We start from the raw sequence: 10,000 nt of genomic DNA on the forward strand, positions 1-10,000 counted from the left end.
TAAGTGGCTAGCGCTGGGATTCAACCTGATCCCCATGACTTTAAAACAGAAACTAAGTGGCTAGCGCTGGGATTCAACCACATCCCCATGACTTTAAAACAGAAACTAAGATTCAACCTGATCCCCATGACTTTAAAACAGAAACTAAGTGGCTAGCGCTGGGATTCAACCTGATCCCCATGATTTCAAAACAGAAACTAAGTGGCTAACGCTGGGATTCAACCTGATCCCCATGACTTTAAAACAGAAACTAAGTGGCTAGCGCTGGGATTCAACCTGATCCCCATGACTTTACAACATTTACATTACATTTAAGTCATTTAGCAGACGCTCTTATCCAGAGCGACTTACAAATTGGTGAATTCACCTTCTGACATCAGTGGAACAGCCACTTTACAATAGTGCATCTAAATCATTTAAGGGGGGGTGAGAAGGATTGCTTTATCCTATCCTAGGTATTCCTTGAAGAGGTGGGGTTTCAGGTGTCTCCCGGAAGGTGGTGATTGACTCCGCTGTCCTGGCGTCGTGAGGGAGTTTGTTCCACCATTGGGGGGCCAGAGCAGCGAACAGTTTTGACTGGGCTGAGCGGGAACTGTACTTCCTCAGTGGTAGGGAGGCGAGCAGGCCAGAGGTGGATGAACGCAGTGCCCTTGTTTGGGTGCAGGGCCTGATCAGAGCCTGGAGGTACTGCGGTGCCGTTCCCCTCACAGCTCCGTAGGCAAGCACCATGGTCTTGTAGCGGATGCGAGCTTCAACTGGAAGCCAGTGGAGAGAGCGGAGGCGGGGTGACGTGAGAGAACTTGGGAAGGTTGAACACCAGACGGGCTGCGGCGTTCTGGATGAGTTGTAGGGGTTTAATGGCACAGGCAGGGAGCCCAGCCAACAGCGAGTTGCAGTAATCCAGGACGGGAGATGACAAGTGCCTGGATTAGGACCTGCGCCGCTTCCTGTGTGAGGCAGGGTCGTACTCTGCGGATGTTGTAGAGCATGAACCTACAGGAAACGGGCCACCGCCTTGATGTTAGTTGAGAACGACAGGGTGTTGTCCAGGATCACGCCAAGGTTCTTAGCGCTCTGGGAGGAGGACACAATGGAGTTGTCAACCGTGATGGCGAGATCATGGAACGGGCAGTCCTTCCCCGGGAGGAAGAGCAGCTCCGTCTTGCCGAGTTCAGCTTGAGGTGGTGATCCGTCATCCACACTGATATGTCTGCCAGACATGCAGAGATGCGATTCGCCACCTGGTCATCAGAAGGGGGAAAGGAGAAGATTAATTGTGTGTCGTCTGCATAGCAATGATAGGAGAGACCATGTGAGGTTATGACAGAGCCAAGTGACTTGGTGTATAGCGAGAATAGGAGAGGGCCTAGAACAGAGCCCTGGGGGACACCAGTGGTGAGAGCGCGTGGCGAGGAGACAGATTCTCGCCACGCCACCTGGTAGGAGCGACCTGTCAGGTAGGACGCAATCAAGCGTGGGCCGCACCGGAGATGCCCAACTCGGAGAGGGTGGAGAGGAGGATCTGATGGTTCACAGTGTCGAAGGCAGCCGATAGGTCTAGAAGGATGAGAGCAGAGGGAGAGAGAGTTAGCTTTAGCAGTGCGGGAGCGCCTCCGTGATACAGAGAAGAGCAGTCTCAGTTGAATGACTAGTCTTGAAACCTGACTGATTTGGATCAAGAAGGTCATTCTGAGAGAGATAGCGGGAGAGCTGGCCAAGGACGGCACGTTCAAGAGTTTTGGAGAGAAAAGAAAGAAGGGATACTGGTCTGTAGTTGTTGACATCGGAGGGATCAGTGTAGGTTTTCAGAAGGGGTGCAACTCTCGCTCTCTTGAAGACGGAAGGGACGTAGCCAGCGGTCAGGGATGAGTTGATGAGCGAGGTGAGGTAAGGGAGAAGGTCTCCGGAAATGGTCTGGAGAAGAGAGGAGGATAGGGTCAAGCGGGCAGGTTGTTGGGCGGCCGGCCGTCACAAGAAGCGAGATTTCATCTGGAGAGAGAGGGAGAAAGAGGTCAGGCACAGGGTAGGGCAGTGTGATCAGAACCAGCGGTGTCGTTTGACTTAGCAAACGAGGATCGGATGTCACGACCTTCTTTTCAAAATGGTTGACGAAGTCATCTGCAGAGAGGGAGGAGGGGGGAGGGGGAGGAGGGATTCAGGAGGGAGGAGAAGGTGGCAAAGAGCTTCCTAGGGTTAGAGGCAGATGCTTGGAATTTAGAGTGGAAGAAAGTGGCTTTAGCAGCAGAGACAGAGGAGGAAAATGTAGAGAGGAGGGGTGAAAGGATGCCAGGTCCGCAGGAGGCGAGTTTTCCTCCATTTCCGCTCGGCTGCCCGGAGCACTGTTCTGTGAGCTCACAATGAGTCGTCGAGCCACGGAGCGGGGAGGACCGAGCGGCCTGGAGGATAGGGGACATAGAGAGTCAAAGGATGCAGAAAGGGAAGAGGAGGTTGAGGAGGCAGAATCAGGAGATAGGTTGGAGAAGGTATGAGCAGAGGAAGAGATGATAGGATGGAAGAGGAGAGAGTAGCGGGGGAGAGAGAGCGAAGGTTGGGACGGCGCGATACCATCCGAGGTAGGGGCAGTGTGGGAAGTGTTGGATGAGAGCGAGAGGGAAAAGGATACAAGGTAGTGGTCGGAGACTTGGAGGGGAGTTGCAATGAGGTTAGTGGAAGAACAGCATCTAGTAAAGATGAGGTCGAGCGTATTGCCTGCCTTGTGAGTAGGGGGAAGGTGAGAGGGTGAGGTCAAAGAGGAGAGGAGTGGAAAGAAGGAGGCAGAGAGGAATGAGTCAAAGGTAGACGTGGGAGGTTAAAGTCGCCCAGGACTGTGAGAGGTGAGCCATCCTCAGGAAAGGAGCTTATCAAGGCATCAAGCTCATTGATGAACTCTCCGAGGGAACCTGGAGGGCGATAAATGATAAGGATGTTAAGCTTGAAAGGGCTGGTAACTGTGACAGCATTGAATTCAAAGGAGGCGATAGACAGATGGGTAAGGGGAGAAAGAGAGAATGACCACTTGGGAGAGATGAGGATCCCGGTGCCACCACCCCGCTGACCAGGGCTCTCGGGGTGTGCGAGAACACGTGGGGCGGGACGAAGAGAGAGCAGTAGGAGTAGCAGTGTTGTCTGTGGTGATCCATGTTTCCGTCAGTGCCAAGAAGTCGAGGGACTGGAGGGAGGCATAGGCTGAGATGAACTCTGCCTTGTTGGCCGCAGATCGGCAGTTCCAGAGGCTACCGGAGACCTGGTACTCCACGTGGGTCGTGCGCGCTGGGACCACCAGATTAGGGTGGCCGCGGCCACGCGGTGTGGAGCGTTTGTATGGTCTGTGCAGAGAGGGAGAGAACAGGGATAGATAGACACATAGTTGACAGGCTACAGAAGAGGCTACGCTAATGCAAGGAGATTGGAATGACAAGTGGACTACACTTATCGAATGTTCAGAACGTTAAGCTTACGTAGCAAGAATCTTATTGACTAAAATGATTGAAATGATACAGTACTGCTGGAGTAGGCTAGCTGGCAGTGGCTACGTTGTTGACACTACACTAATCAAGTCGTTCCGTCGAGTGTAATAGTTTCTACAGTGCTGCTATTCGGGGGCTAGCTGGCTAGCTAGCAGTGTTGATTACGTAACGTTACGTTAAAAGAACGACAATAGCTGGCTAGTTAACCTAGAAAATCGCTCCAGACTACACAATTGTCTTAGATACAAAGATGGCTATGTAGCTAGCTAGCTACGATCAAACAAATCAAACCGTTGTACTGTAATGAAGTGAAATGAAAATGTGATACTACCTGTGGAGCGAGGCGGAATGTTGACCGGGTTGTTGAAGTTCAAATCGGAAGACGTTGGCTAGCTGTTGGCTAGCTAGCTAGCAGTAACTCCTACGTTAAGGACGACAAGTAGCTGGCTACCTAACCTCGGTAAATTAAGATAATCACTCTAAGTCTACACACTCTAAACTACACAATTACCTTGGATACGAAGACAGCAAAGACAACTATGTAGCTAGCTAACACTACACTAATCGAGTCGTTGAGTGTAATAGTTTCTACAGTGCTAGTGGACGTTAGCTAGCTGCTGGGCAGATAGCAGTGTAGACTACGTTAGGACGACGAAATACGATAATTACGCAATTATCTTTGATACAAAGACGGCTATGTAGCTAGCTAAGAAGAAATTGCTAAGATTAGACAAATCAAACCGTTGTACTATAATGAAATGTAATGAAAAGTTATACTACCTGCGGACCGAAGTGTAGATGCGACGGCTCGCTCCAACCCGGAACCGAAATCTCCAAAACTAAGTGGCTAGCCCTGGGATTCAACCTGATCCCCATGACTTTAAAACAGAAACTAAGTGGCTAGCGCTGGGATTCAACCTGATCCCCATGACTTTACAACAGAAACTAAATGGCTAGCGCTGGGATTCAACCTGATCCCCATGACTTTAAAACAGAAACTAAGTGGCTAGCGCTGTGATTCAACCTGATCCCCATTACTTTAAAACAGAAACTAAGTGGCTAGCGCTGTTATTCAACCTGATCCCCATGACTTTAAAACAGAAACTAAGTGGCTAGCGCTGGGATTCAACCTGATCCCCATGACTTTAAAACAGAAACTAATTGGCTAGCCCTGGGATTCAACCTGATCCCCATGACTTTACAACAGAAACTAAGTGGCTAGCGCTGGGATTCAACCTGATCCCCATGACTTTACAACAGAAACTAAGTGGCTAGCGCTGGGATTCAACCTGATCCCCATTACTTTAAAACAGAAACTAAGTGGCTAGCGCTGGGATTCAACCTGATCCCCATGACTTTAAAACAGAAACTAAGTGGCTAGCACTGGTATTCAACCTGATCCCCATGACTTTAAAACAGAAACTAAGTGGCTAGCGCTGGGATTCAACCTGATCCCCATGACTTTAAAACAGAAACTAAGTGGCTAGCGCTGGGATTCAACCTGATCCCCATGACTTTAAAACAGAAACTAAGTGGCTAAGCGCTGGGATTCAACCTGATCCCCATGACTTTAAAACAGAAACTAAGTGGCTAGCGCTGGGATTCAACCTGATCCCCATGACTTTAAAACAGAAACTAAGTGGCTAGCGCTGGGATTCAACCTGATCCCCATGACTTTAACCTGTTGATACTCCCCTCCCGTATCCGGGATCGTGAATAAAGCCTCAGGCTCATTAGCATAACGCAACGTTAACGATTTCTGAAAATCGCAAATAAAATGAAAATAATGCACCTGCTTAGCCTTTTCTTAACAACACTGTCATCTCAGATTTTGAAAATATGCTTTTGAACCATAGCAAATCACTAATTTGTGTAAGAGTATGCTAAGCTAGCTTAGCATTTTGAGTAGCATTTAGCACGCAACATTTTCACAAAAACCAGATAACCAAATAAATAAAATCATTTACCTTTGAAGAGCTTCAGATGTTTTCAATGAGGAGACTCTCAGTTACATAGCAAATGTTCAGTTTTTCCTGAAAGAATCTTTGTGTAGGAGAAATCGCTCCGTTTTGTACATCACATTTGGCTACCGAAACTAACCGAAAATTCAGTCACCAAAACGTCAAACTTTTTCCGAATTAACTCCATAATATCGACCGAAACATGGCAAACGCTGTTTAGAATCAATCCTCAAGGTGTTTTTTCACATATCTCTTCATTGATATGCAGTTCGTGGAAACCTGCTTTCCCCTCAGAATCGCATGGAAAAATACCAGCAGCTGAAAAAGACGCACCAATTTCGACGGAGGACACCGGGCGGACACCTGGAAAATGTAGTCTCTTATGGTCAATCTTCCAATGATATGCCTACAAATACGTCACAATGCTGCAGACACCTTGGGGAAACGACAGAAAGGGCAGGCTCATTCCTCTCGCATTCACAGCCATATAAGGAGACAATGGAAAACAGAGCCTCAAAAGTCCTGCTGATTTCCTGGTTGCCGTTTCATCTTGGTTTTGCCTGTAGCTCCCGTTCTAGGGCACCCACAGACAATATCTTTGCAGTTCTGGAAAATTCAGTGTTTTCTTTCCAAAGCTATCAATTATATGCATAGTCGAGCATCTTTTTGTGACAAAATATCTTGTTTAAAACGGGAACGTTTTTCATCCAAAAATGAAATAGCGCCACCCAGAGTTTCAACAGGTTAAAGCTACACTCGTTGTGAATGGAGCCAACATGTCAGATTTTTTAAATGCTTTTCGGCGAAAGCATGAGAAGCTAATATCTGATAGCATACACCCCCTCGAATTACCTGAAGGGGACGTAAACAAAATAATTAGCGTAGCCGGCGCTACACAAAACGCAGAAATAAAATATACAGAGACTGGCAGAGTGATATTTTCTTGTGTTTTTTTGTGAAGAGTTTTCCTTGGGATATTGCCTCCTACACACGTTCTGTTATAGTCACAGACATGATTTAACCAGTTTTAGAAACTTCAGAGTGTTTTCTATCCACACATACTAATCATATGCATATACTATATTCCTGGCATGAGTAGCAGGACGCTGAAATTTTGTGCGATTTTTAACAAAAAGCGGAAAAAATTCACACGCTCTTTACACTTTACCTTTTTGTCATGTACATTTTCTTCTATTCTTTTTGTTTTAAACCAGTTCAATGTAACTCAACGTAATCTATGCAATCCTCAAAAGTAATGATTCATCATGACAGGTCCATAAACAACTACTAGTAATGCTGCATGCTCTCAAAACAAGGGTCAAATCAACATTATGATGTCACATGGTTCTGTTCAGAACCTTCAGATACACATAATGATGTCCCATAATGATGTCACATGGTTCCGTTCAGAACCTTCAGATACACATAATGATGTCACATGGTTCTGTTCAGAACCTTCAGAGATACACATAATGATGTCCCATGGTTCTGTTCAGAACCTTCAGATACACATAATGATGTCACATGGTTCTGTTCAGAAACTTCAGAGATACACATAATGATGTCCCATGGTTCTGTTCAGAACCTTCAGATACATAATGATGTCACATGGTTCTTTCAGAACCTTCAGAGATACACATAATGACGTCCCATGGTTCTGTTCAGAACCTTCAGATACACATAATGATGTCCCATGGTTCTGTTCAGAACCTTCAGAGATACACATAATGATGTCCCATGGTTCTGTTCAGAACCTTCAGATACACATAATGATGTCACATGGTTCTGTTCAGAACCTTCAGAGATACACATAATGATGTCCCATGGTTCTGTTCAGAACCTTCAGATACACATAATGATGTCCCATGGTTCTGTTCAGAACCTTCAGAGATACACATAATGATGTCCCATGGTTCTGTTCAGAACCTTCAGATACACATAATGATGTCACATGGTTCTGTTCAGAACCTTCAGATACACATAATGATGTCCCATAATGATGTCACATGGTTCCGTTCAAAGAACCTTCAGAGATACACATAATGATGTCACATGGTTCTGTTCAGAACCTTCAGAGATACACATAATGATGTCCCATGGTTCTGTTCAGAACCTTCAGAGATACACATAATGATGTCACATGGGTCTGTTCAGAACCTTCAGAGATACACATAATGATGTCCCATGGTTCTGTTCAGAACCTTCAGATACACATAATGATGTCCCATAATGATGTCACATGGTTCCGTTCAGAACCTTCAGAGATACACATAATGATGGCACATGGTTCCGTTCAGAACCTTCAGAGATTCACATAATGATGTCACATGGTTCTGTTCAGAACCTTCAGATACACATAATGATGTCCCATAATGATGTCACATGGTTCCGTTCAGAACCTTCAAAGATACACATAATGATGTCACATGGTTCTGTTCAGAACCTTCAGAGATACACATAATGATGTCCCATGGTTCTGTTCAGAACCTTCAGAGATACACATAATGATGTCACATGGTTCTGTTCAGAACCTTCAGAGATACACATAATGATGTCACAAGGTACCGTTCAGAACCTTCAGAGATACACATTGTGATGTCACATGGTTCTGTTCAGAACCTTCAGAGATACACATAATGATGTCACAAGGTAAATAACCTTTCTGGTAAAAACTGTTACAAATTGCTGAGGTGTGTAAACCAAAAAAATACTTTGTTTGTCAGACGGACAATATTAAATATGAGATGAAAAGGTGAGCCCCTAGTGAGTTCAGGAAGCCAAGCTGGCGTGGGGGCAGACCTTTAGAAAATATGCCCATTTGTTCTAACAATAAAAAACATCCTAAATCTAAATTTAGAAAGAAACAGATTTTCTTAGCGTTTTATCTTTTTTTCTCTCAACAATGAGTCGGCATCTGACGGCTTCTCGTCGGCCGCATCACATATGGTCAGACAAACACCTAGCATCACATATGGTCAGGCAAACAACTAGCATCACATATGGTCAGGCAAACAACTAGCATCACATATGGTCAGACAAACAACTAGCATCACATATGGTCAGACAAACAACTAGCATCACATATGGTCAGACAAACAACTAGCATCACATATGGTCAGGCAAACAACTAGCATCACATATGGTCAGACAAACAACTAGCATCACATATGGTCAGGCAAACAACTAGCATCACATATGGTCAGGCAAACAACTAGCATCACATATGGTCAGGCAAACAACTAGCATCACATAAGGTCAGGCAAACAACTAGCATCACATATGGTCAGGCAAACAACTAGCATCACATATGGTCAGGCAAACAACTAGCATCACATATGGTCAGGCAAACAACTAGCATCACATATGGTCAGGCAAACAACTAGCATCACATATGGTCAGACACACAACTAGCATCACTTATGGTCAGGCAAACAACTAGCATCACATATGGTCAGGCAAACAATTAAAACGTGTGTGTTGGTACTCTACCCTCCTTTTCTAAATGGATTACTGTTCATAAACACATTTTAAGAAACTCTCTCCCTCCAAGCCTGTTCCAACAAGATCGCACGGTTTGACCAAGTTGACTTCAAATTCTGACGTTGATACACGTTTGTCCAAACATCAAATTTAGAAGTTGCTCACAACGTCAAATTTGAAAGAGTTTTGGACAACCTGGGTTGTCTCTTCCTCCTGCATTAATTCCAAGTGGCTAAGTTAAGGTTTAAGGTTTGGGAAAGGGTTAGGTTAAGGGTTAGGTTTAGGTTTAGGTTTAAGGTTTAAGGTTTGGGAAAGGGTTAGGTTTAGGTTTAGGGTTAGGTTTAGGGTTAGTTTAGGGTTAGGTTTAGGGTAAGGGTTAGGTTTAGGGTAAGGGTTAGGTTTAGGTTTAGGTTTAGGCATTCATTCTGAATTATTAAGTGTTAAAGGTTAACCAGGGAATGAGTGAGTAGCACTGGGATTGAACACGTGACCCTCTGAGCCGGAGCTCACGCCCTAGCAACACCCAAACCTACTTGATGGCAATACAGCTCACCACCTAGCAACACCCAAACCTACTTGATGGTAATAGAGCTCACGCCCGAGCAACACCCAAACCTACTTGATGGTAATAGAGCTCACTCCCTAGCAACACCCAAACCTACTTGATGGTAATAGAGCTCACCACCTAGCAACACCCAAACCTACTTGATGGTAATAGAGCTCACTCCCTAGCAACACACAAACCTACTTGATGGTAATAGAGCTCACTCCCTAGCAACACCCAAACCTACTTGATGGTAATAGAGCTCACTCCCTAGCAACACCCAAGCCTACTTGATGGTAATAGAGCTCACTCCCTAGCAACACCCAAACCTACTTGATGGTAATAGAGCTCACCATTGCTCCCTAGCAACACCCAAACCTACTTGATGGTAATAGAGCTCACGCCCTAGCAACACCCAAACCTACTTGATGGTAATAGAGCTTACCCCCTAGCAACACCCAAACCTACTTGATGGTAATAGAGCTCACCATTGCTCCCTCGCGGTGGGTTTTAAAGGCATCTCCTGACGTTCTCGGGACATGGACAGA

This window comes from Oncorhynchus masou, unplaced genomic scaffold (genome assembly GCF_036934945.1).
Source record: "Oncorhynchus masou masou isolate Uvic2021 unplaced genomic scaffold, UVic_Omas_1.1 unplaced_scaffold_5568, whole genome shotgun sequence".
Classification (NCBI taxonomy): domain Eukaryota; kingdom Metazoa; phylum Chordata; class Actinopteri; order Salmoniformes; family Salmonidae; genus Oncorhynchus; species Oncorhynchus masou.